General features: G+C 41.3%; 1 protein-coding gene and 1 long non-coding RNA gene across 4 annotated transcripts in view; one reads left to right on the plus strand and one right to left on the minus strand.

Annotated features, from left to right (window-relative positions):
* LOC105837087 (CCR4-NOT transcription complex subunit 6-like) overlaps positions 1 to 26,443 on the plus strand; it is a 498,126-nt gene that overhangs the window by 148,691 nt on the left and 322,992 nt on the right. The gene's annotated exons all lie outside the window — the stretch shown is intronic.
* On the minus strand, positions 11,801 to 25,610 carry LOC118645510. Its single transcript, XR_004963209.1, has 2 exons — positions 17,670 to 25,610; positions 11,801 to 17,529 (listed from the first exon to the last, which is right to left on the minus strand). It is a non-coding gene; the product is annotated as an uncharacterized LOC118645510 (long non-coding RNA).

Here is a 26,443-nt window from a genome sequence, read left to right on the forward strand (position 1 = left end):
TTTAAAGGGGATTAAGTTTGGAGATAAAGTATGTAAGAGTGATATTAAGAAACATGAAAATATAATATAATTACTAGTTTGTGTTTAGTGAGAGAGTAAGTGTTGGAAGGGGGAGAGTGGGAGAGCGTGAGAGATAAAGAAGAGGATTAAATAAGAAAGTAAAGTGTAAGAGTAATATTGAACAATATGAAAATAATATAATTAATATCATTAATAATATAATTAATAATTTAGAGAGGGGGAGAAGAAGCGTGAGATAGAGAAGGGCATTAAATATGATAAAGTGTGTGAGAGTAATATTACAGAAGAAAAGAAAGTGCAATGTTCAATATAAAAATGCTAAGTGGCGCACGCGAAGCGCGCGCTATGTTGTGTTCTAGTCTTAATAAAATTGTATTTTTAAAAACGCATCTTTCGATTTTTCAAAATTAATCTTTTCTGAAAGATATTTTTCATACACAAGAATACAAAATTTTTCAAACGAAGAAAAATTTTTGTCTCAAAAAGCAAGTGGATTTTGTATTAAAAATTACGGACGAATTTTTAATAATAGAGAAGTAATGAAATATTAGATGTACTCTTTCGGACATGTGCTTGGACAGTAACGTAATTATGCTGTTTTTTTTTCCATTCTTTTCTCTTTCAACCACGTTTGTGGGATAATGAACGACCGAAAAATTTCGTATATTCCCGTAATATCGGGATACTCGAAAGTTTCGCACGGAAATTATTCGGCTACCTTTTTCCTCGCATTTCTCGCGAGCCGGATGCCGCGCGATTGCCGCCGCTGGCAGGGTCGAACTTTTTTTATGAAAATCCAGTTGCCGAGTCTTATTGGAATTGGCAACCGATCGCGTAGCGTAGAGCCCTCCACGGCGATACCGCTCTTCCGTTTCACGATTTATAAATCGAGTGGAAAATGGCGTCGTGCCGCGCATAAAAGTTCGTTTCGGCCGAATTTTCAAGCGGTGGCAAATGACAGTTTCGTGTAACTTCGCGCAACAGCTCGGAAGGGTTACGATTTTAATTTATTTTCGCCGTATGAAACAAATCGCGTGCATCATTTTGTGCGTAACATCCGTGCGTACTTGTCGTTACGCATGAGGTTGTAAAACTGCACGACACGCCGCATTTTCATCGAAACTTTTATGTAATCATCAGCGCGTGTATTTGGCATTTGGTTGAGCACGCTCAAATGAATTATATTCAGCGTCGCTGTGATTTGCAGCCGTTAAAAAAGCTGTTAAAGTTTTCCCTTTATTTCGAATAATGCAAACTTTTTTCTCTTATCGTCTGAAAAAATATTCGACGTTCTTTTATGTTATATTCCTAAAAAATGTAGAAAGGTTTACAATATTAATATATTTTTGTTGTTTCAATTAAAGTGTTGCAAAACAAGGAAAGAAGAATTTATTTTATATTTAATTTTCTGTTATAATCTATATTTAAAGTAAAGAAACAATAACTATGGAAGTGAACAATAAGAGAGTCCACATTTCAATTTTTATATTTTTGAAATTATATTTTAATTATATTTTAATTTTTAATCAAATTTATCTTTATTGGAATTTATCCGGAAAGTCATTCGCGGTTTTGTAATTACGTAACTAAAAAAAAACAAAAAAACTATTGGACATATGTTCTTCTGCTTCCCACGCGCACATTTGTCGTCCGCGCGATTGTGTAATTGGCAACGAAACGGAATCAGGTACGTTCTCGTAATATGATGCTCGAATATTCCGTTTCACGGTTACGATACGCAATTGTTTCGCGGAAAGGGAGATGAGCGCTCATCGATCCGCGCCCTTTCCCCCTCCCCTCCCTTCTCACGCTGCGCACGTGCACGCACACGCGCACACGCGCCGCCCGCGCCGCCGATTAATTATCGAGATATCTCACGTCGAACGCGCACGTTTGCGGTTGCGCTCCGCACGTGCACCCCGCAATGCAACGTCCGCGTGATGCATTCATGCGGGCCCGCGCGTTCAGCCCGACCTGCATATAAACGCAAACGCGAGGGGGGGGGGGGTGGACGAGAAGGAAGGCGGAGGGAGGCGTGTTGAGTCCCGGAAGATAGTCTCCTTCTTGTCTTTCGAGCCTCGAGATCGAGCGGATCGAAAGTAAAAGACGAGGAAAACTTGCAGCGTTCGTGATTGCCCGTTACATCACCACGAGGGTTTCAACTAAGAAAATTAAGTTGTAAGACGATACGATCCTCCGCGCTCTCGTCAAGAATTAACGATAATGCGCACGTTGCGGAATAGATATGGAGTTTTGCTCCCGATCTGATTTACACGATCCTACGTCGAGTGGAGCTACAAGGCACGGACACGCGATGTCTGCCTCGGAAAATCGAACTCTTTCGTATTAGCAAATGGACCGTTACGCTGATCGACTTGTTCTTCGTTTCCGTCGGGCTCCACTCGCCGAAAACGAAGGACTGTGAATCAGTTTAATTAGATTAATGGATCTGCCTCACAGTCCAATGCCCGGTCTAGGTAGGCACTGGCTTTTACTGTTATCGACTCATGCTTTCCATGCGTTCTCTCTACCAATACAATTTGCATACGTTACTTCTCCCGTTGATCGTTGATGGAAAAATAGCTAACGTTATTTGTATTTTTTTAAATATAGTAAAGAGATCAATATAACGAATAAAATTTTTCATATGAATAATAGTAGTGAAATAATAAAAATGTAGAATGAGATTTGTTTGTCTAAGATAAATTATTTTAACTAAAATTCAAATTTCATTCATGGGAAAATTAGTGATTGAAAAAGTCTACAATGTAATTATATCAACGTATAATGGAAAGCTTACAAAAGAAAAATAATATTGGTCGCGTTTAGAGAATATTTTGCCGAAAGGTTAAATTGCCCAGCAGTGTATATATTGTACATGCTCCAACTCTGGGATCGTTGAATAATATCGATATCAGTTACTCGGCCGAGGCAAGTTGGCAGCGGGAAACGTATGGTGAGCGTCGTGCGTGGATCTAATTTAATTTCCAAAACGCCCAGGAGCGAACAACGGGCTCGGGAAACGAACGGCTGTTCCGCACCGACCGAACTTCGGTGACTGTCATTAAAACTTGACGGAAAACGCCGCTTATACGGCGCCGGCGGCGATGGCGGTGTCGTTGTAGATCTTGATATCCGACACCGTGGGATATCAGCGGCTTATTGTGATGAAAATTGTGATGAAAATTTTCAACCTGCAACCGCGCACCCAGGACGATGTAATACGAGACCGGTGGGAAGAAGACAAAGCTGGAAACTTACATTTCTCTTATCTTATCGAAATTGTTTTTTTTATACGATTTATATTTACATTATATACGTATTTTAAGATCTTTTTATTGTCAATTATTCTCGTAGGATACGTCTTACGTTTCGTAACTCGAGACATAATTAAGTAGAAGTTAATTAGTGTTCTAATGAAGTTAATTAATTTTACTGCTACTTTACGGCGCTTTAAGAAGTTATATTATTTAAACTCATTATATTACGGAAAAATTAAGAGAACCAGAGGAAATACGAGATAACTGCGTGACTGTAACTAGGGGCTCGCGCAGTTTTCAATGAAATAAACTTCTGTTTAGGAAATGACAACGAAACTGGCGGCAAACGAAGACGATGAACTTATACTCGACGGTAATATTCGCGTTTATATATAATTGAATACAAAGAAAGACAACGAGGAAGAAATGCGGAGTTAAGAAAAGAGAGGGTGAGAAAAGAATACCTTGGAAAAGAGTCAATGGATCACTTGGGGAGAGTCTTTTTCTCCGAGATTCAAACGCTACCGGATATTTAACTGGTCGGACAGAGTGGTGTGGCGCTGCTCTTGGAAAACGTCGAATCGACTGATTTTAATAGCGATCCTGCCAGTTCAAAGCGCACACTTGTGCAATTAGGGACGACTATGGTTTCGCTCTTTGTGCGAATTTGTCGAGCGATATTCCAAACGTGGATTCTGTCTCGAGAGTCCAGGATAGTTTCTCGAGTGTTTTATTGGATGGCTAGAAGAGTAATTAATTAAGAGGCAGGTGCGCTGGTAAATGAGCGCTCGTCAGTAGAAAATTATATAAATGGTTACGTTGAAGCCTATTATTTGCGATTTATCTCCTTAAATAGAATAATTTTCCACGACGGTATAAAGAGATGTAAAAAGCATTAAGCAGCCATGCCATATTACGCTGTCGTGAAAAATAGATAACCGTGAAATTTTTAGCATAATCTTTTTAGACGTTACGTTTTTTATTACAATGTACAATAATGCGAATGTTTATTGTGTATTGTTTATAATGATATATTCAGAGATTCCGGCTATTCTATAAATATAACAATTAAAAGATGCTGTTTTATGGATCTAGATTGTCTTTTTATTAATAGCGAAATGGCTCTTGATCTGTCGGTTTGTTGTATGCAAATTGCTTATGTTTTCAATTGCAGTTTCAATAGCGATATTGCTCATCGATGCACGTTAATCCTAGCGATACGTCGAGTTGAGTTATCGTCTAATTCTGAGTTGCGCGCGCGGAAATTTAATCCCTCAATCGGTTGTTTGTCAAGCGGCGAACGGGAAGAGAAGACACGATCCGGAAATTATTGGACGCGTGTGATTACGTTAATTTCTGGCCGAGATTATATCGTGCCTCCATTGTGCGCCGGCAATAATATCACAATCGCGCGAGTTCGGTCGCCCGAAGTTTCCGAGATAAACTCCAGGATTAGATTTATTTTCTAATTGCACGTACATGTTTGTACGCCCGCATAACGTCCTGCCTGATATGCATATTGGGAAATTACGCCCGCGACGTACAAATCTAAACCATACGAAATCGTATAAATTTTCGCAGATCGCAGCTTATAAAGTTTGCCGACGAATGATAATTATATGTAACTGGTACTATGTTTCTTAAATATTAGTATCATTAATATTATATTAATTTCCATCGTATTTATCATAAATAATAAGTAACTTTTACCAAAAATAAGCATTTCTGAGATCCTGTTTCTACAATTTTTTTTCCATTTAACATAAAAGTTGCGATACATCTCTCGATTGGTAATCTTATAAACCGTTTTATAAATTATGAAATGTCATAGCAATTGCATGTATTCTACAAATCGCATATATTCTCATTCGTTTCTTATCGATACATACATGTCGGAATATATATTTCCGTTATCACAGCAACATGAGATAAACGAGCAGTATTAGGATTTATCGTAACATTACGTGTCGACATTACGTGGCCGACGCTCTTAATCGCGTAAACCAGTCTTAAGCCGACGAGGCGAACGAAAAATTATTCCCTCTCTTTTTCTCCCCTCTCTTATTAAAGAATCATAGCTAAGAAATTTTTAATGAGCCTGTATATACCTTTTTGAAGTGCAATATGCACTCGACGAGATATGGCGCATCCTGAAATGACATACATTTTTAATTGAGAATCCAAAGAATCCGAAAGCAGAACGAGCCACGTCGTAAATTATACGAGCGGAACGTCTGCTCGCCGAGATGAAAACGTCGCGCGTATCCAGCGCAAATTTACGAGCTATTATTTGATACACTTCTCGCGCAAACCCGCGTACGCTTGCGTCGCGATTATCGCGGGAAAAATAAGAGAAACTTGCTCGTAAAAGATAGAGCACTCACGACGCATTCTTTTTTCCCCCCTCGTGCGTATTTTGTACTACTGTAGAAGTGATAGATCTTGCGCGTAACCCGCCGTATGTGACTGGTACGTTACATGTTTATCGTACAACAGTCGTTTGATATCGTTATTATGGAGACTGCGTAGCGATCCGATAATTGAATTAAATTATTAGAGGGGAATTGAATTGTTAATATTCACGTTAATATTCCGAAGTAAAATTTTCTAGAAAGAACCGCGAATGAACGGATAAAATTAATTATCTTTTATAATAATTATTATTTATGATAAATTTAGATAATTAACGAATGTTAAAGAGTATTCAATTTTCGCATGTATTTTTGATTGTGATATAAAATATTTATATAATATTACATATTATAAATCACGGCAAATTAAATTAGATTGTAGCTCATGATCCTTTCCATCGTTGTGCTTCGGTTGTATACCTATACCTTTCCGTTTTATTTAAATCTCGTAACATTTAATTTAACAAAAATTATTGAAAGAGACAGGTAAAAGATATATTCTTCATATATTGTAATTAACGGCATAAATAAATTTACGAAAGAGATGAGCATTATACATAAAATATTAGGTACGATTATAATCAAGAAAAAAAGATCTGTGTTTTTCCGTGTCACACGATCGGCGATATTGCTGGGTAATTTCGGTGTTTTGCTATTTGATCTTGTCGACGTGCGTATTTCGAATAACGAACACGATGCCTGGTATGCAGCGAGAGTCGTAATTTGAGCTCGCTTATAACGCCTACTAAACATTTTTTTTTAAATCCTCCCTTTGTTTCTCGCGTCTCTCTTTGCGTCGAAAAAATAGGGGATGGGTGGGAGGAAAACAAAGCAAAGAGAACTGCGCTTTTCCAACGGTGTGCGTATCGTTTCCGACGAGGCTATCTGCGAATAGTCGATCTGTTTGCTCGCGCGCGGCGCATGCACGTGCATCTTTGAAAGCGTGCTCATTTGAAAAAACACGGATGAGGAAGAGGGAAAGAAAGAGAGAAATTGAACGCGATACAGCTCATCGCGGATTCGAAGCGTACCTGCGAAGGAAGCTGCGGAATCATTGCGTAACTCGAGCGTGTGCTACACGCGTGTGCACGCGAACGAGTGCGGTCGAATGAATATCGGCATGGTGCACGCCGGTCTTTGATTTTCGAATTTAGCGAGTAACGTGTATTTCACGGAACGAGACGGGACTCGCATCGAATCCGGCGTGCGACGGATAAACGTGTTCGATAAATGCAACGGCGTTGAATGCGCCACTCGATGCGGACAGAGCCTCCCTCTCCCCCTCAAGCTCGATGCCAGATGTAACGAGCGATTTCGATTCCGCCGCTTTCAGAAAGTACACAGTACGGGAGCACAGAGTAATTTTTTTTTCGACGCTGCGTTTCGACGTTTACTCGTTGGAAATAACGTTTAATCAATTCTGCTGCGGTAATAATGCTAAGAATGCTGCAACCTATAGAGATGTAATAGACACGTGGAACGATAACGCAGAACAATAAACACGACTAAATAAAATATAATAACGTAACTAAAGTCTATTAGCTGATATCCGTAGAGTTATTACATTTGTGCTGCTGAGTGAAAACGGATGAATGTTCGCTTTATGAATTATTTATAAGCGGTAATTGTACTACTTACGAGATAATTATATGGAAGATTATTATTTATCATTTTATAGCATAGTCATAACAGATAAATATTAAATAGAACATTAATCATCTCCTTAGCTTGTATCGCTTTCGCATTCGATACGCTGCATGCCGTTTCTTTATGGGAACAATTCCCATGCGCGTTCGCATGAGAACGATCTGTCCATTGACCGCTCGATCTCGATCAAAGCAGTTTTACTGCCTATAAATTCCTCTTAATTGCCCGCGACTCGTCTGCGCCGTAAACAAAAGTGTGGCGTGGAGTTTACAATGGGCTACAATTTTCGTCTCGGTTGACGTATTCGGCCACACGTCCATCAATCGTGGGAGATCAATCTTTTCCGTGCAAAAGCCTTCGCTTTTGAAAAAAAAAAAATTATACAAATTTCTTTTCATTCAAAGTAGTTTATGATTTTATATTACAGTTTTCTAGTATAATCCGTCGAAGCATAATTTTATACCGAAGCTCTTTAAAGCATCCGTCTTTCCTCTTTCCCTCGAACGATTAATGTGAAGACACATTAATCGCGGTCTTACTCTACCTTAAAACGGACGGTTGACAGTTTACGAGGAAAGGGGGAAACGCATGCTTGCGACAAAAAGGGCTTATTTAGCGACGCAAGAAGCGAAAGTGGACCGCGCCGACGCGACGCGACTGCGACTACCCGAGGAGGAAGTAGCGCTATGGTTTAGTAATCGCCGCCGGACCTTTTTCCATCTCGCCATCTCGCCGTGTATTTTGCGTAATTGGCTTCCCTGAAGAACACGATGCGATCTTGCGGAATGGTATCCGAAAAAGGCGCAGTTTTCCTGACGGCTTCTCGACGATCGGCCCTTTTTACGGTAATCACATAACAACGAGAGCGTAAAATTCATAAGCGGCGAAATGGGCTTTTTAATATAACGACCTTTTACCTTAAGAAGCGTTCTTTTTAACGCACTTTTCTCTCCTTTTTAAAGAAAAAGTTTAAATGTCAAATAAATTCACATTTTAGTTTTTTGAATTGATATCAGAATCATTGTTATAAAAATGTTCCATAACTGGATATTGCAAACCTAACAGTGTTTCTCGTATATCCCTCAATAAAACTTGCTTGATTTTATGAAGCTGGAAAGAGCGAATTTTTGCTCCGCAAAGTTGAAGAAACTCGTTTGGGAAATGTCACTTTTGCGCTGAATAACGTCAGACTGGAACGACGACAAACGATCGACGACATCTCCCTCGCATTTTGTTGCCCTCTACTGACATGTGTCTTTTAGGGGATGCGTCCTCCATGGTCATTTCTCCCTCGTTGACTCGCACGCTTGGCTGCGCGATAAAGCACGATAAAGGCCAAAACTTATGCGCTCGCGCGCGCTTTATGGTCTCCCGAGACGATTATTCGGAAGGATCCGTTTATCTATTTTGGTGTACGTTACCGCGCTTCATTATTCACGGTAGTATGTTCACGATAGTATGATCTCAACCTAAAAAAATATCAGCCGAAGAGTGAACGTTAACGCCAGTAACAAGGGATTCAATGTTTCTTTATAAGATCTTGTTTGAGTAACAGGCGGGATGAGTAGTCATTTAATATGAAAGTTAAGTCAAACAAGAATTTTAATGAAGCACTTGAGAAGTTGGAGATCAAAAGTTTATAAAGAATTAATAATTTCATAGCATACCTCATGCATGTTTGAAACCAAGGTTACGGGTATTCTTTTGGACTCAATAAAAATACTGTTTATTATGAAAGTTGCAAATCAGTGAATGATACTGTATTTACGAAAGGTAATATAATGTGAAATATTTCGCCGATACCGTGCATGCATGATAAATTCTTTGATCAAACCGGAGTAAATATTACTCAAAGAGAATGCATTCTATCGTATTATATTCGATTCTGTAATCCTCACATAGTCAAATCCAATATCGGATTCATCATTAAAACATAATGCGGATATTCTCTGTGTCTTGCTAATTGAAATTAACGAATGGGCACTGCTGTGATTATGAGATAGCTATTGTATGTACGAAGACGGATGCGTTTCTCATTAGAGAGAACAGGACCGAGAGGACGCTTCCTTCTGGAAGATTTAATTTCTTTTCTCGAGAGCTTCGGATCGTCTTTCATTCGCCGCGTCGCTTTCTTTGTTAAGTCGCGAGATATTATTTAACACGTCGGAAGAGAGAGACCTGACTCCTGTCCGGCGCAGAAGTTTCTCTTGAGCATGAAGCCACCTAGGCGAGCCGACACTAATCTCTCGTTACATAATTAGAAGTTAGAGCATGCAATCCGCAGTATATACCGAGAAAGAGAGAGAAAGAGAAAGAGGGAAAAGAAGAAAAAAACGGTAGAAAGTGTTGCGAGAGACGAAAAATTCTGATGAAAATGTAAATTGCGCGAGTGAAACTTTTGCGACTTTTTCTTTTTGCAGCGCGCTAAGATAAAACCTGGAAGAAAGAAAACAATGAATTTTGAGTATTACATATTAAAGAAAAATTTTTATTAAATATATCTTTTTTTATTTATTTATGCATGTGAAACAAATATTTGTTTCACGTAAATACAAAATAGTTTTTGTTTCCATTTATCATTTTAAAGTCTGTAATTTGATTGAACGAATATTATTTAACACAAAAGCCGAGATTTCAGGGAATGATTAGTATTAACAAGCTTGAAGCCCAAAATAACCGCTGTAATTCCGAAACGTTTTGACGAAATTTTTGTTATACAAGCAATGTCGTAACATTCTCAAATATTAAAACCGTTCTATGGTTATGCCATGAAACTGGAAAAAGAAGAATAACACAAAATGGACGTATTACACGAAATAAACGTTAATTCGCAAAGATGATTAAATCGAATCAGTCAAGAGTATCGCGAGTGCCATTGGTTGATCTACCGCTGCTTATCTTGCAGATATATAAGATGACACCGATCGATATCTCGTTTATTCGTGCGACTCTTTCTCCAAGCATATCGGACGGAGAAACCGGAACGTTGCCAACCGAGCGATACACCCTCGCAATATGTCTGATAACATCAGGACAGCAATAGACCCTGTTCTTCTCTTCTTATTAGTTTCTTCCCTCTCCTCTTTCTCTCTCTTACTTTGCTACCGTTTTCCTCTTTTTTTGTGATCTCTCTCTCTCTCTCTCTCTCTCTCTCTCTCAGAATTGCGATTTCAGCAATTCAACGTGTGATGACGATCGAATCCGTGCGTTCAATCGCTCAATGAATTAAGATAAGATAGCGTAATTGAAGCTACGATACAGAAGTTAATTTACACCGCTTGGGAGTATTTGCTATATAATGGTTGCAGACCCTCCGTGAGGAAAGTTTAATAAAATGCCCGGTTACGGTTATGGGTTCAACGCGCGACGCTTGATCTTACTTTGTTATACTCATTAAACGAGTCTAAGCCGCGAGGAATCGCGATTTCTTTCTTTATTTATTGCTCGTTTTTATTTATCGCTCGTAAATCGCTCTTTATTTGAGTTTTCTCGGTGCTATCCTCAATTGGAAAAATTAATTGCACATTAAGTTGGAAACGCTTAGTGCATCCATTAAAGATTTATCGAATTTATGGATTTTCAAACAAAGCAACGTTTCTCGAAGAGAATGCGACAAATATTTTTAGGAATTCAAAGTCGATAAAAATAAAAAATAAAAAGTTGACAAGATTTTAAAAGTTAAGCTAGATTATAGAATCACTGCATTTCTTCGAAAACAAAATTTTGAAAAAAAAAAGTTGAAACCGTACAATAGAATTAAATATCTTGATAATTCTACAATGTAATTGAAATTTGATTGATATGAGATCGACACGACCTAATTTTACATGTACGAATAAAGAAACGTTTAATTAAAACGTTACAGGAGATGTTGAAAAATATTATGAAAGAGTCAAGGCGATCAAGTATTTAAGATAAAAGTGAGTACAACATTTATTGATCTAGTAGTTAGATATGATATTACGTTTAATTTTTGTACTTCTCGAACGACGTACTTATGTCGAGTGTTCACGAACCAACGTCGCTCGTCATTGGCCACCGCGGTGCATTTTATTTTTCTTATCAGCCGCTCGACACGTAAGACGACGCATCGCATGTGATTGGCGATCGGCGGGATGTTGTTAACAAGTAATTTGCGGCACGATAATGACCATTCCGCTGTGGTAGCCTTGAGCTGGCGATCTGATGTCGCATTATACCTGTTCTACGCTCGTGTTAAGTCATGTAACACTCAGTACGAGAATCTAAATCTCGTACTACTTGGGAGGTAGTGCGAATTTATTTCGTTCTGCTACTCCGGTTACACAAAATCTACTAATAACTTAATTATAGCTAGAAATGTTTTTAACTTGCTCGTGTTAAAATTGTATCAACGCAAACGAACTCCAAATTTACTGAACAGTCAGTTGGAAAAATAATACGCGTAATGGCGAATATATATTATCGTTTTTTTTGTGTTTATTTAGCGCTTTCCGCACTCGGACGAGCGAGATATTTTCCTTTCGCGCGCGATAATTTCTACGCACGGCGATCTCACAACACACGCCCGTAACTCGTCGTCGACAGGATGAGAGGAGGAGAGGGAGAGGAAAAACGCGTGTTGAACGCGCGCACGAACGAGCGAGCGTGCTGCGTCGAAGGACAGGAATGCCGAGCCTGAGAAACGTTTCCATTATCGTCCGGAAAAAGGACACGCGATTCTCCTCCGTCCGGAAAGGCGGGCAGGGCGCGCGCGCGAGGGAAAAGCGCGATTCGCACGTAATGACGTGCTCGCGAGTCGATAATGGGGGTTCACGAGCGGCGTCCTTGAGTTAATGAGACCTCACCATGGCATACCGTGTCCTGCGGCGCGGATGGGAAGGAAGGACGGCTTATGTCCGTCGTGTTCATAGTGCCCGAGAATTATCCGGCTCCGAGTATTATCCCACCTTAACTGTTTATATTCTTGCACGGTAATAAAAAAAGAAATTTAGCACGGTTATTTCCAACAGGAGTACAGAGCGTTAAGTACTGTAACCGAGGTCACGAGAGAAGAAAAATATAAATATTAAATTAAGTGCAGGTTGTAATAAAAGCAGAATGTACGTCTATCGCAACAAGACGTATGAATAATTCAAGTAAAATTCTCTCCATTTTTCAAATGCAATTTGCAATCGTTTAATAATTTTGTTCGGAGAAAGAAGCACTTTATCGAAAAGAAGATCTTCTCAACTATATATATATATATATGTAATTTCTTTGCAAAATTTGGTAATTTACACACTTTTTTTCTAATTTAATGAGATCTTATCTTGTAATTGTTTCTTCAGTAATTGCGTCATTAATACAATTTAATTTTTCGATTGTTATTAAATGTTATCGAGCTTACGATGCTTCGAGAAGATTAAGCCGGCCCTGGATGCGCACTTATGTACGTCGTAAATCTCATTTGTTGGAAAAAAAGGGGGAGAAGGAAGAAAGGCCGTTGAAAGGAAGGAAGTGAGGAAGAATCGCTTGTCGATGCGCCGTTGGTGGTAAAGTGGACGCGTTTTTGCGGACGCAGGCCAGCCACGCTCTCTCCTTCTTGTCCTTTCTCCACTTCATTTTCCCGCACATCTCTTCCCTCTTCGCAGTCTCTTCCATCTCCCACTCTTCCCGGGCCATCTCTATTCTTCCTTGCATCCTTATTCCGCCGTCTCGTCTCTTTGCCTAGCATTCCGTAACGGCCGAACGCTCTTACGGTGATCCTTTCGCGGCGTGGGGCACTTTCGGCCTAACGGTCTCTTCTCGCGCGCCATGGGATTATGTAAATTAAACGAGCGTGACGGCCGATCGGCCCGCGAAAACGGATAGTGGCTCCGAGCCACCGGAGCCCGTCTCGGGTCTGAGTGAAAAAGTCGCCTGCAAAGCCAGCCGCAAACTACCCTGCAAAGGTATACTTATCGACGACACGCTAATTATTATCGCAATGTCACCCGCGCCGTCCGTTAATCAATGTAATTTTCGCAAGATCACGAGAAATTATCCCCACGAGAAGTTGCAGTATCATACCCCCGATTCCGTCCACTTCATCTGTACATAGATCACGAGGAATCGCCGGGTGTACAAATCGTGGGTGAAACTATCACGAATGAGGTTGTGCTTGTTCAAGATATAACGAATTTACCGTGGAAACGTGGGAAGCAACATGGATGAAACGGTGTTTTATCGCCGCGTCCGCGATGGTTAATAATCAAATGGTGATTAATGGCGCCGAAATGATGCTGATTTACGGCGATTTGTCATGTCTCGGGGATAAGGATTGGTCGCTCGGTAGAATTCCCGGGTATGGTCGGTGGTGTGTGATAGCGATGTGTGTGCGTGCGTGCGTGCGTGTGTGTGTGTGTGTGTGTGTGTGTGTGTGTGTGTGTGTGTGTGTGTGAGTGTGTGCGCGCGCGCATGCCGTGCAATTCGCTGACTTTGTATGGCAATCGGTCGAGCGCAGGGGAACGGAGTGACGTTTGCATGATTACAAAGTAGAAGTAGAATAACGGTTCGGCGCACGACGACAATGACGAGTGACGTTCATTAGAAAGTTAGGTGCTGAAATTAGATTGCGCTACTTCGCGAAGTCATACCGTAACTTCCTCCGATGTTGTTACTGTTATAAATCTACGAGGTGACCGGAAGGCACAACTCTATCGGAGGTCGGCCTTAAGTATTTTCAACATTGTCTTATAATAATTTAAACATGGTTAACTTAAGCGGGACGTCTGTCGTTAAAATTCAACGAGTATCACGTTTCCGTCACAGATTCCTGAATAAGATACTCGTCACACATCTAACAAATTGCGAAAAGTATAATTTTTCTTTCTTGCAATCGCACATATATCACGAGTAATAAAACGTCAAGTTTTTGTAAAACCTCCCAGTGGAATGTTAATAAGCCGAAGATATTTATAACAAATTATTATTTATATTCATAGCTTTTCTATTTAGCTGCTTTCTATTTAGCTGTTATACGCGTATCAAATCGTAGCATCATAAAATTGTGATGACAAATACCGGAGGGAGAAAACCTCTTTATGCATTTTTTATCGGCGCCGCGGGAAAAGAGAAGAATACGACGAAAAGAATAGTGAGAGAAAGAGGAGCGCGGATAAAGGAGAAAAGAATGAGAAGAGAGGGGAGAGAGGGAGGAGAACGAGGGGGACAGATTACTATGTCTACCAGCGTGGCACGTGCCTGGGTCCCACGACGTAAATCAGCGCACGTGCCTCTCTCGCGGCCGCGAGCTTTTCCTCGGACAGGTTCAACGATCGATACCGAGAGGTATGATCGATGCCCCCGCGGCTCATAATGGCCCCCGTATATCGCCTCCGAGGATGAGAAAGCTTCGCGATAGAGAGAAGGAGTCGTATAAACCCATGGATCTATACGGGGTCTCGGAGCTTCTGAATGTTTCTCTTTTTTTTTTTTTTTTTAATTTTAGTCAAGGATTGGCTAACTGATTTAAAATTCTCCCTTAACGAAATCAATTAATTTGTCGAGAAAATTACTTTGTGTTAAAGAGCTTGGGTAGCTGAATTTGAGATGAGACCCAGTTAAATATTCGACCGAAGATTTTATTATTTCGATTTTAATGAATTACTCTCTCGATACTTAAACAGCTCGAAAAAATTCTTTAATTCTCGCAAATTGTTGAATAATTTCTCCCTCAGTATCTTATCGCCATTTAATGTATAAAATAACCGTCCTCTTTTGCAGTCCGCTCATTTATCCTCCGTGATTAAATGAGATACGTGATGGTTTTGGGCCACCCTGCGCTGCAGGCGCAGCAATCTATGAGCAATCTATGAGACCCGCGTATTACCGGCTATTACTCATAATTACCGAACACGATGCGCTCGATCGTATGTATCCATAGCGTAACGCGATATAACACGTCTCGTAATGAGCATATCTAGTAAACGCCGATGAAGGAAGAAGAAGTCGATGACGAAGCGAAGGAGATATTTCGTCGGCAACGAGCCATCGTCGGTCACGTGCCATCGAGTGAATCAAAAGGTTACCGTGTACGGTCATTGAACGAGAGAGCAGGTTGGCGCTCTCATGTGCTACGCACACGTGTGTGTGTTTTATGCATATTTACTGACAGAGAGGTGTATGCAAGTATATGTATATATATATATATATCATGCGATTCATTCCTCTACCGGGATGTGCAAACGAGACTGTTACGTAAGAGGTGTGTCAGACCACAAGCGCGATTGTGAAAGAACGAGGTAGAGAGGAGGAGAAAGAGGAGGACAAAAGGGAAGAAACAGGGTGATATTAAATGACCCGGAATGAAATTCCCCCCGCGAGAACCGGGTGTAGAAGTTGAATGCAGAGCTTTGCAGTTGCGGCAAGGAGGACGACCGAGAAATCCAAGAGTTAATGATCGTGTCGAGTTACGAAGTTGCATCTGGATAAGTTGAATCGTAAGAAACCGAAACCTACTATTAATTGGGAGATGACGTAAATATACGAACGCGAAAGACAAATCTAATAAAACATAAATTATATCTTTCTTACACTAAAGTTGTCTAATACTTATACATAAAAGTTGATTGCCATGATCACATTTCTCGACTGTGATTTAATTGTTACAAAATTTTGCATACATTAATAAGTTGCGTTAGTGATTTTTGTTGAGTTTTCGGATCACTTAGTGGAGTTATAACAGTAGCAGTAGCGGGAGTTACGGTACGACTCTTCATAAAGTAGCGCAATCTAATTTCTGCATGCCTAACCATTTAATGAACGCCGCTTGTCATCGTGTGCCAACCGTTATCCTACTTTTACCACAATCGTTCTTCGATCATTGATCTACTCTGAAGAGAAGATAAAAAATGTGCATACGCAGAGGTGATTCATAGATTAAATGCAGGACTGTTTTATGTAAAAGTAATGAGAAAAAGCAGCAGCAACAGAAGTGAAGTGACTAACAATAAGTGAAAGTAACGAACTGTATAAATCCTGAATACATGAAATTGGCATGGAGCAAGATAAATGGACGGGGGGAAAGAAGAGGATGCATAACCGTACGAAGTGCATGTGTAGAGTGGCGAGAGTGAGAACGAGAGAAAGGGAGAGAGCGGCGGCGGATGGAAAAGAGGGAGGAGAGAAAGAGATTCGAGGGAAGTGATTTACCGCAAATTGCCCCGTTCGCCGGAGTCGCATTATAAGCATTGGGCAATCGCGTGTATGCGGCCAACGTCATGTGCGGCAAAAGAGCACGTGAGTCCCAAGCGAGCGGGCGACTCGCGGGAAGGAGGCTTCTTCTTGCCCCTAGGAGAGAAGTCGACTAACAATCTCCCAAACATGTGGGAAGTGAGAAGAGCATACTGCGATAGATGCGGAAAAGTCTATAAAATTCTGGAAAACTTTTAAATGGTTTTATGGCGGTGATTGACGTTTCATTTATATGACAATGGAGAACTGTTCAGAAGAATGTGTGGTTAGACAGATATTTATTATTTTTAGTGACATCGAGGATAGCTAAGGGAGGTGTAATAATCAAAACGTCATGACTGGGCAAATTCGCGTTATTTATTGCTATCGTGTAATTAAATTTACTGTCTTTTCTCATAATACATATTTTTTTTTTTCGAAAATTATTACATCAAATCTCTTTCGATGGATCTTTCGATGTGCTTCTCAAATTCCTTTCTGTGGAAACGAACGGATGGGAACTCTTCTATCAGCCATTCACATCGACGAATTTCAACACGCGTCGTAAAGATGCTCGCTTGACTCCTCGCGAGAGACCGCCGTAATTTCTTCACAATGCTGTACGGGCGCGTGCTGCGTGGGCGTGTTCCGCGAAAATAAATCCAAGCCTCGCAGACTCGAGCGAAATGCGATTTACAGCTTCCGAGTGTGCGTCTGACCTGTGAAGAGCACGAGGGCCGTGACCCCCCGCTGCTGCCTTCCGGCATCTGGTTGTATCGCGAATCTGGTGCAAGTTTAGATTCTTCTCACGGTAATTATGCCTTATTTAACTCTCTCTCTCTCTCTCTCTCTCTCTCTCTCTCTCGTTGATCTGCGAGACACATGTGTTCCACTTGCAACTTCGTGAGTTATTTATTTGGCATTGACGTAGTTTCGAAAAATTATTTGTCAGCGAAAAAGAATAATGTGCTCGCAAAAACGTTAATCATCAAAATCAAGCTATCCGTAACTAAGAACTGAAAATCAGTCAATCATCGAAATCATCAGGAAAAAAAATTTTTTATTTAATAAAGTTAGATTAAAATTCTTAATAGATTCGTGAAGAAATGTGTGAATAGATGTATACAGATTGTGTGTAAAGTATATATATATTCACCTTGTCGAGAAAGCAATTTAATTGAGAGTCGTTGCAGTTAATAATACACAGAAGAAAAATAAATAATTGGCATTTCGTGATTCTCTATCTTTTCCATTTATTATTATCTTTTAATGATATGAGTAACTAACTTGAAGGTCACGTATCGCACACGCTATCGCGATGTCAATTATTATCGCAGCATGCCGACGCAGCGGCACATATGCAAGCACAACGTTGACTAACTCGTTGCCGAGTATCTCGATGCCTTTTACGAGGACGTATTCATCGGGCTGGATAGACCGTCGTCTGTACGGTTGCTGTACAGTGCATGCTTGACGAAACGAGGTCTATCGCCGTCGCGGCAGTTTGCAAGTTAGCAAATTTCCTCGGTCGCAATATCAAAAGCGACGAAACTTGGCTGGATATCACCGAAGCAACGATATTTGCCCTTGTATTGCACAAGGGCTTTTCACACACACACATACACACACATACTCTCTTTCTCTCTCTCTTACTCCACGGCTTTTAGTACTCTTCTCACTGAATATTTCCGCGTCGCGTTAAAACGCCGGTTCGTCCCCTGCCGTATCGCCCGCGGGCGATATACACTTCTCGGTGGCCCTAATCGCCCTGTACGCGAGGTTAACACCTTTAATCCTTTGTACAAGCGGACGTCGTGCTAAGCTCCCCCCGAGGATATCAGAATTTCACGTTGAAATTTATCGTCTTCCACTCTCTGTTCCATTCTTTCGTTATATATCATGTTTATAGTTTAGCTAATTGTACATGTAAAAATATTACACGATTTGTCTCTTAGTAATTTGATTTTTTTTTTTTTCAGTGGAACTTGGCTAGGAGAAATATTTTATATTGAGAGAAAGTTTAATTTTTTATTATTTTTTAAATATTCTTTTGATATAATTATTATACTGATAGTATTAAACACAAAAAATCTAATCTTTTTAGAGAATCGCTATGAAATAATTAGAAATTTTTTGATACCTCTTAGCCTTAGTTTATTATAAAATATGAGAGTGTCGAAAAGCAGAATGCGATTCCCATGCCGTGATACGCGACGGTACGCTTCTGATTTGTGAAAATTGCAGGTGGCCGTTCGTGCGAATAAAATGCGAGAAGTAGTTTTCTGGTGTGAAAAATTACTTCGCACCTCGCGCGCGAGTACGAGTTCTGGCAGGTCTGTCGATACATCCTGAGCTCCTAATTAATGGCCGTAGTTCGCCGAGACCGCCCGTTTCATTCGTCGATAACGTCACGTAAGCCCCCCGAAGTTTCGCCTCTGTAGTAATTCCATTAAGGGGAGAAAAAAAAGGGCACTATTTTCTCCTCGTATAATTACGGAACGCTCACTTCGCTTCCGGGGCTTAAGACAGCCGAATGACCCACGCGAGAGATTTATGTCACGTCAGCATATACGACGCCGTGAGATATTATACTTCCGTGGGGGGAGGCTAGCACGTGTCCTGATGAGGCTACCAGGCGAATGTAGTAGGTATTGTGTTACGCGAATAAAACGAAACGAATAATTCCTTCGTTCGTCTATTCATCGAAGTGAATGATGTGAGAAATATAAGCAGTGGCATTATACGTTTGCTTAAAATGCTAACATTTACCTCAAGCTAGGTGTCAACGAAAAATTCGTTGAAAAGATATGTTACTTTTACTTTGCAAAAATGTAGATGTATGAATTATAAATTTCTTTGTTACCTTCTTTGACAATGAATAAACAAACACTTGAAAGTACGAAGCAAAATGCTACGCACTAAAAGCAGAAGATTGTTCATGTGAAATGCATAATGTACCTCTACCTTCGTTGCTTTTATCTTAAAATAAATGCTCCTGACCTCTTGTCTTCCGCTAAGAAGTATATTTTCACTTTATTTATAAAATCTATCTACCTACCTACCTCTGTGCGCGAGACCAATAGAAAATATGCCGTGACTAATCGACTTCTGCCACTGTTGTATCGATGCAAAATCGTCAAAATAACTGGCTCATCAAGTGCAATCTTCGATGTTCATTACGCGGAATTGCCGTCCGTTTTGTAAGATAAAAACCGCCGCTTTCCACGTTCGGTCGCTCACGTGCCGTCCTAATTGCGATCGCGCATCTCGTGATCGTCAAAGAAGTTTTCCCCCTTCCCCCTTCCTCTCTTCGTCAAAAGCGGGGAATGCGATGACGAGCAATGACGACGTAGAGGCATATAGTGGTCAGTAAATATCGCGACCGGCCGTCCGACCGTCGTGCCGCAATCTCCCTCGGACGACGGGAACGAACCGGGCCGTTATCCTCAAAGCTTGATATCCCCAGTATAATTACGGGTAATTAGCTGTTACGCGCAATTGGTAATAATAGCCGTGTCCAGTCCCTGGCATTCTGGCCGGGACGGTCGAGGCGCACCGCGCAGGCGAGATGCAGTTTTCTCTGCCGACCGCGTTGCCGCGATCCTCGTGGACGTGCGACGTGTTTTGCCGACCCCCTTTCTCGCGTGGGAAGGAAGGATGAGGATCCTCCTGCGATTTAACCTGGTCTCTAGACTCGCTAAATCCTTTCAAGTTAATTCCTTGACTCCGGCCGCCAGGCGGAACGACGCGACGTGACGGTTTTTCGTCGAATGTTCGAATCCGATTAAATCGCACTTACAGAGGTATGTTTAAGCGATATTCCATCTCGTGGAATTTTGTGCGACGCACAGCGGCGCAAGAAGCAAGCTATTACACGAAGATGCGGGATTCTTGACGACAATAGCAGTTTAATTTGGTCTGAATTCAAGTGCAACGGGTTAGAAAATTAATCGCGGTACATTTAATTCATATATATTTAATTTAGAGTAAGGATACATAACAGGGTTGATTTTTATCAGCTAACTCTTAAACGAGTTCGAAGTAATTTAATTTACACTTATCTCTGACATAGAGCACGAAAGCATTTTTAATTCCGGCGTGATTTTACACGAAAGGTGTCAATGAATAAATTGCAAAGTCCTCGATTAACTCTTATTTACCCCGAAAGTCTGGCCTCGACACTCAATCGGAATCTCGCTGATTACCTCTGAAAGCGAATTGCGAAACTCTGCCGCGCCGGAAATGCACACCGGCGAACTTTTAGCACAGAGAAAGAGAGAGAGAGAGAGAGAGAGAGAGTTACTCTCGTGTTTTGGTTTTTGCTCGATCCTTTTGCTCTCACGCGGCCCGACCGCCGCTTGTAAAGATTTTCCCGAACGGAACTTCCGGATCGTTGTACGCGCATTCTCGCAAATCCCGAGTGCGGTGACATTTCCGACTCAATCCTTCGACACGAAGTGTCATCTCTTTCCGCGGCGGGAGTCGTGAAGTTTCGCTTCGAGAAAGTCGGGCGAGGTCAGCTTGAAAGAGTATCGATTTAAAAGATGGTCAGAACTTTCATGCTGCAACGAACTTAAAATATTACAATACGTGTATTAATATTAAAATATTACAGTAGGAGGAGAAAAGGTTTTATCGGGATTCAAGCGAGAGCTTAATATTTAATCTTTATTTCATTAAGGAAAATTCAATTCATCGATTATCGTGGGACGAAATGTACATATTTTTTGCTGCTGGAAATCGGCGCGCTCCCTTTCTCGGAATATCGCGAATCGACGGAATCGCAGCGGTCATACCGCCGAGGAAAAGCGTAAGACGGAAATTACGCGGTGTTGGGCGAAAATTGAGAATTTCCATATTGCGGGAGCGCGGAAATAAAACACACCCGGCGGCGTGCTTCGACATTTATCGCCGTAACTGTTCTTGCTTTGCGTACGCCGCCCGCTAACGTCGCCCGACCCGGAGTCGCGTAATATCGGGTGGCTTACGTACTTGGTGAAAAAACCGACGAGTTAAAAGTCGATAAGTGCCTCGCCAACAACTATGGAAAAGTCGACTCGGGTCCAGAATCCTTTTGCGATCGCGGGCAAAAGGCAAGTGTCATCAAAATGTTCCTTCTTCCCATCGAATCGGAAGAATCTCGTTCCGAGGATATTTCTTCTGCTTTCTGCACAAAGGTAACAAAGATATTTCAGGTAATCGAAAACATTCCGTATATAATATTGGCATCTCCATTAAAATCATTTAAACTTTCCTCCGTTTAATGCTAATATTAAGTAAGAAAATACGGGCACGAATGTGTGTATCGCGTTTCGTTTCCAGGCTTCTCATTGTGTGCGCGAGCAAACAAGAACACAGATTCTATCTCAAACAGAGCCCGAACAAACTTCACGTTACCTTCAGTTAGGAAGTATCGCTCGTTAACTAAACGTTCATTGCCGAAATCTCGCGCGGGCCAACTGACGTTTGCTCCTCCCTGCGACGGGAGTGCTTATCGGTTTGGAATTTAAGTCGACGCGGGCAATTAGACAGCGACACAGTCACGCGGGTGTAATCTGCTTACGAGCGTGGCGGCGGCGGCAACGGGCGGAATGCACATCTGTGTGCGCTTTCGTCTCTGTTTCTCGTGTCGGTGTTCATGTGTCCCCGACACTTCCTCCGCCTGGGTCGTGGCCACGATTCGCGCCACGGTTTCCGGCGATACCGTTACCGCGTTTCGCATTTCCGCCGTGTCGCCGCGCGCACGCACTCGTTTCGAGGGGAGTATGTGTAATTTATGCGCGGCGGATAATCCACGAGCGGGCGATAAATCATTCATCGCGGCCGAGTCGCGTCACGGCTCTTGTCTCCTCCTCCTCCTCCTCCTCCTACTCCTGTTCGTATTCACTACTTGCGCCGAAACGTACTCGTTTACACGACGAGTACTCCGGAGAGAGCGGAAGTTTTACCCGAGAGAGGGAATGCATTAGAATAGAATGGAATAGAATAGGTGACTATGTGGAACTTAAACTGAATCTTCTGAGATGCAAGAGGTCGAACGGAGAAGGTACGAAGCGACAAGATAGATATATGGGTAGGTGTACTTTGATCTCGGGATAAATCTCCGATTTCAATATTATAATTTCAAAATTAGAAGTAACAACTAATTTTTCACAAAGTGAGGTTTAGAACTTAAATTATAAGAAAGAAAATTTAAAGCAATAGAATTCTTACTTAAAAAATATCCAATATCTGGTCGAACAAATAAACTGTTAATTTTGAACATCCATAAATCATTTTCAAATTCTTAATTTTATCTTATAGATATTATTGTCTAAAATATACGTCATATTTTATGTATGTAATTTGTGAAAGCCAGACAATTTCTTGTAAAGTTAGAAAAAGCATAAAATACGTTTAATTTGAAGTTGTTCGAATAGAGTTTAGAAGTTCGCTCAGGGTTCTTCGAGAATACGCCTCTTGACGCATTCTCGGAAATCCTGATCCTAATATATTTAGAAATTTCCGGGGTGGATCAGCCTGGCGCGTTCGCGGCTCGATCGCGAGATTAGGGCAATTTAGCCGCGAGGAGAGGATGAGAGCAGGCGGAAATTGTGCTCCGATTGACCCCGCGAGACCCCCGTCAACAACGAGGGAGGAAAGAGAGAGGAGGAGGAGGAGAGAAAGATAGATCGATCGATCCTTTTTTTTTTCTCCGCCGGAAGTAAGATGCATGCACCTTACCTACGTATGCAATGCGCGCGTGCAACAACGTTGTTGCACTCGTCGACCTCGTCCTCTCGCTCGCGCCGTTTCAGATCCTATCGCGGCGCCGGCCGGCGGGATAATGCTACTCTTCGAGGATCACGTAGAAGAGTCCTCTCCCACTCTCACTCTTGTTATTCCCCGCGTGGACCGTCCCTAGCGGTTATTTTAAAGGCCAAATACGAAGTGCATACATCGTGCATGTGTATCTCTTTCTTTCTCTCTCTTTCTCCCTCTCTCTTTCTCTTTCTCTCTCTCTCTCTCTCTCTCTCTTTGTATACTTTTCTCTTTCTCTCTTGGCCATCGTGATCTCTCACGATATATTCTCGTCTCGTATAAAATTCCCACGGGAAAAGACTCGTTATGTCGCGCGTTTATTCATGAGTCCCACGAGTTATGACTTTCGTGTACGCGCGCACTACTGACATCGATGCACGTCTCCGCCTCCCGTGTTGTTTTTGTACTCAGCGGAATGTCAATCCATGTTTGTTCTTCCCGCATCCTTTTTTAGTCTTTAAGTCTCTTTTCTGCTTGGTTTATCCGGTGTCCAGTTATTTGAAAAAGTAGCGATTCGCTAACTTTAGAAGCAACTTTCTGACTGCGAATAGCGGACCGAGAATGTCTTAATACCTTGGATTAGAATCGTCAATGTCATTTTGTGGTTCGGAAGAAGGAGGAGAAAAGGGAGGAGGGAAGTGTCCTAGATCAAATGTAGGACGTCAAATGTTTTATCTCTAAGCCACAGAATGACATTGATTACACAACACCACGGTTTCAAGGCACTGAATTAATGCGAGTCGTATCCTATTTATCAGAAGTACGTATCTATCAAGATGTAACTGAGAAAACCCGTTATTTTACTTACCATCATTGCTATTTCGAAAAGTACACAACCATAGATTACGGTCTAAGCAAATCGCGTATCATACGCCACAAATGTGATTCTATAATGTTCCTGATTTGAAACTAACGAAAATGGACAAATTGAAATTACATTAATAAAAGCCAATTGGTAAATACAATCAGTAAGATTAATGTGAATACGCGATGCATAAGAAAAATAATATATTTGTAAAATGCAAAGAAATAAAATTCTCCATTGGCCTACGAGTACCGCGATCTTTCAACGAAAAGCAAATAAAATTTGCTTACTTCGAATTTCGACACAATCGAAAATCTTATGGAATCCTTATAAATCCAGCGGTTTTCGGAAGAGTGATCTGTAATCGATATTACGCGCGTTTGACAACATTTACTCTCTCAATTTCTTATCCCCGTTGTCCGCAACCACGTTTTCTTCTTTTTTCCCCTTTATATTGGCGGAGGGGTTATTGTCATTCAAAGGGTGGCCAAAACGAGTTGCCGAAGTGCTTAAGGGCTCCGATCGCGCGAGAGCGGAATCCATATTGGCGGGCAAACCCACGGCAGCTTCTCCGCATCTTCCATCATTCTTGGGAAGAGATTAAGGTCTCTGCCTGCAGAGGATTACAATGAATTTCCCAACCTGTGCGTGCGAGATTTACGTATTAATCGATCTCGATCGTTGTTTCGTGCGCATACATACACATACACGTGTGACACGTGTGTGAATGCTTATATATTCGAGACGCTCTTCTCGAGAATTCCTCGAGAACTCGAGAAGAGAGAGCAGCTGAAATGTCATATAAGGGGGAATCGTCCCGTTCGACTCGGCAAATACTGCTTATTTCCCCTCAAGACGCTTTCTTTCTTCTTGAGTTCTCAAGAAATAATATAGTAGTCCACGTATGTACCTCTTTTGAAACGTGTATATGCCTCTGTTCCTATAATATTCAAGACGTATGTACATAAAGATATTATACGCTTCAAATTATTTCAATAAACTATTTTAATTCGAGTCATCTAGAGCGAATATTTGACAGGCCCTTCCACTAACATTTATTATTAATTTTTAAATATTTTTTTACTGCTAATTATCGCGCTAATTAATTTCCAGAAAATTCTCGTAGACATTTGAAATTATGCGGTTATCAGAAATTAAATCTAGAATGATACGTATAATATTTTATCTTTTATATTAGTATTAAAAAGAAATGGATCCCACCATTTCATGAAAATATTAAAACCATTTTAAGGCTAAATAAAAAAAATTTCCATTGTTATATTTTTTATGGCAAAGTACGTAACCGTGAAGTAATTAAAAAGCGTATTTAAACATTGAGGTCTCGAATGCCCGTGCTATTCTAGAGATTTCTATAGAAAAGATAGAGAGGAAGATTCTTTTCAGAGCACGCAGGTATTCATTGTAGCTGACGATTTTCTCATTTAAGCATGAAATAATAATAATAATCATTACCACTCTTTCTTCTCTCTGTTTCAGGTAAGCTTCTCTTTCAAGCATTAGCGAATGCCACTAGATATGCCGGCGAGTCGGTAAGTTCCGGCCAGCTGTTACAGTTAATTAAATTTAATCACCGCTCAGCATTCTCATTTCGCGAGGCGGACAATCAAAGCGGGAAGGAGCATAGCGCACAACGATAATCTCACGAACGAAATGGATGCGAAGTGGGGTCTTTATGCGAATAAACGATGCACGCTGATGATTTTGCGCCTGTTAAAGACCCCCGCGTCCTACAGATCTAATTGTCCCCTTTCCCCTTTCATCTTCCCCCTTTACCCAGTAACGTCTAATTACGAGACAGAAGGAGGTGGAGAGATGTGGCGCGGATTGGATGTTTATATCGGGTGCCTCCAATACGATCCCTACTACGGTCTGTTCTTGCGCCGTTAAGTTACGCACTTTCGAAAGCCGGCGATTTATCGGGATTGCAGGGAACGTGCCGCTCGTTATTTCTTTTCGATTCGAAGAGTACAATTAACGTGGAACTGACGCGGTCTCCTGGAAATTAAGGGATAACAGCTCCCCTTGCTCTCCCTCCCCTTGCTCCACAATGTCGCTTCCAAGATATTCCTTTGCGGGCGCATCGATCTCCGTTTTTAAGCGCAAAGTCTCCGGTCAGGTTCCCTCGTCCCTCTCCGCATTCACGGGAATGTAAATGAAGCAGACATTATTAAAGTTGAGCCACGCCTGAAAATGCAGCGCCTACCACTATATAGCCACTTTCATTAATATCATTAAACTTTCCGCATTAAGAGCGCAGTCCCTGCCTCATCCTTTGCCACTGCGCTCCCATTCTTTCCCTCTTG

This window comes from Monomorium pharaonis, chromosome 5 (assembly GCF_013373865.1).
Source record: "Monomorium pharaonis isolate MP-MQ-018 chromosome 5, ASM1337386v2, whole genome shotgun sequence".
Lineage (NCBI taxonomy): Eukaryota > Metazoa > Arthropoda > Insecta > Hymenoptera > Formicidae > Monomorium > Monomorium pharaonis.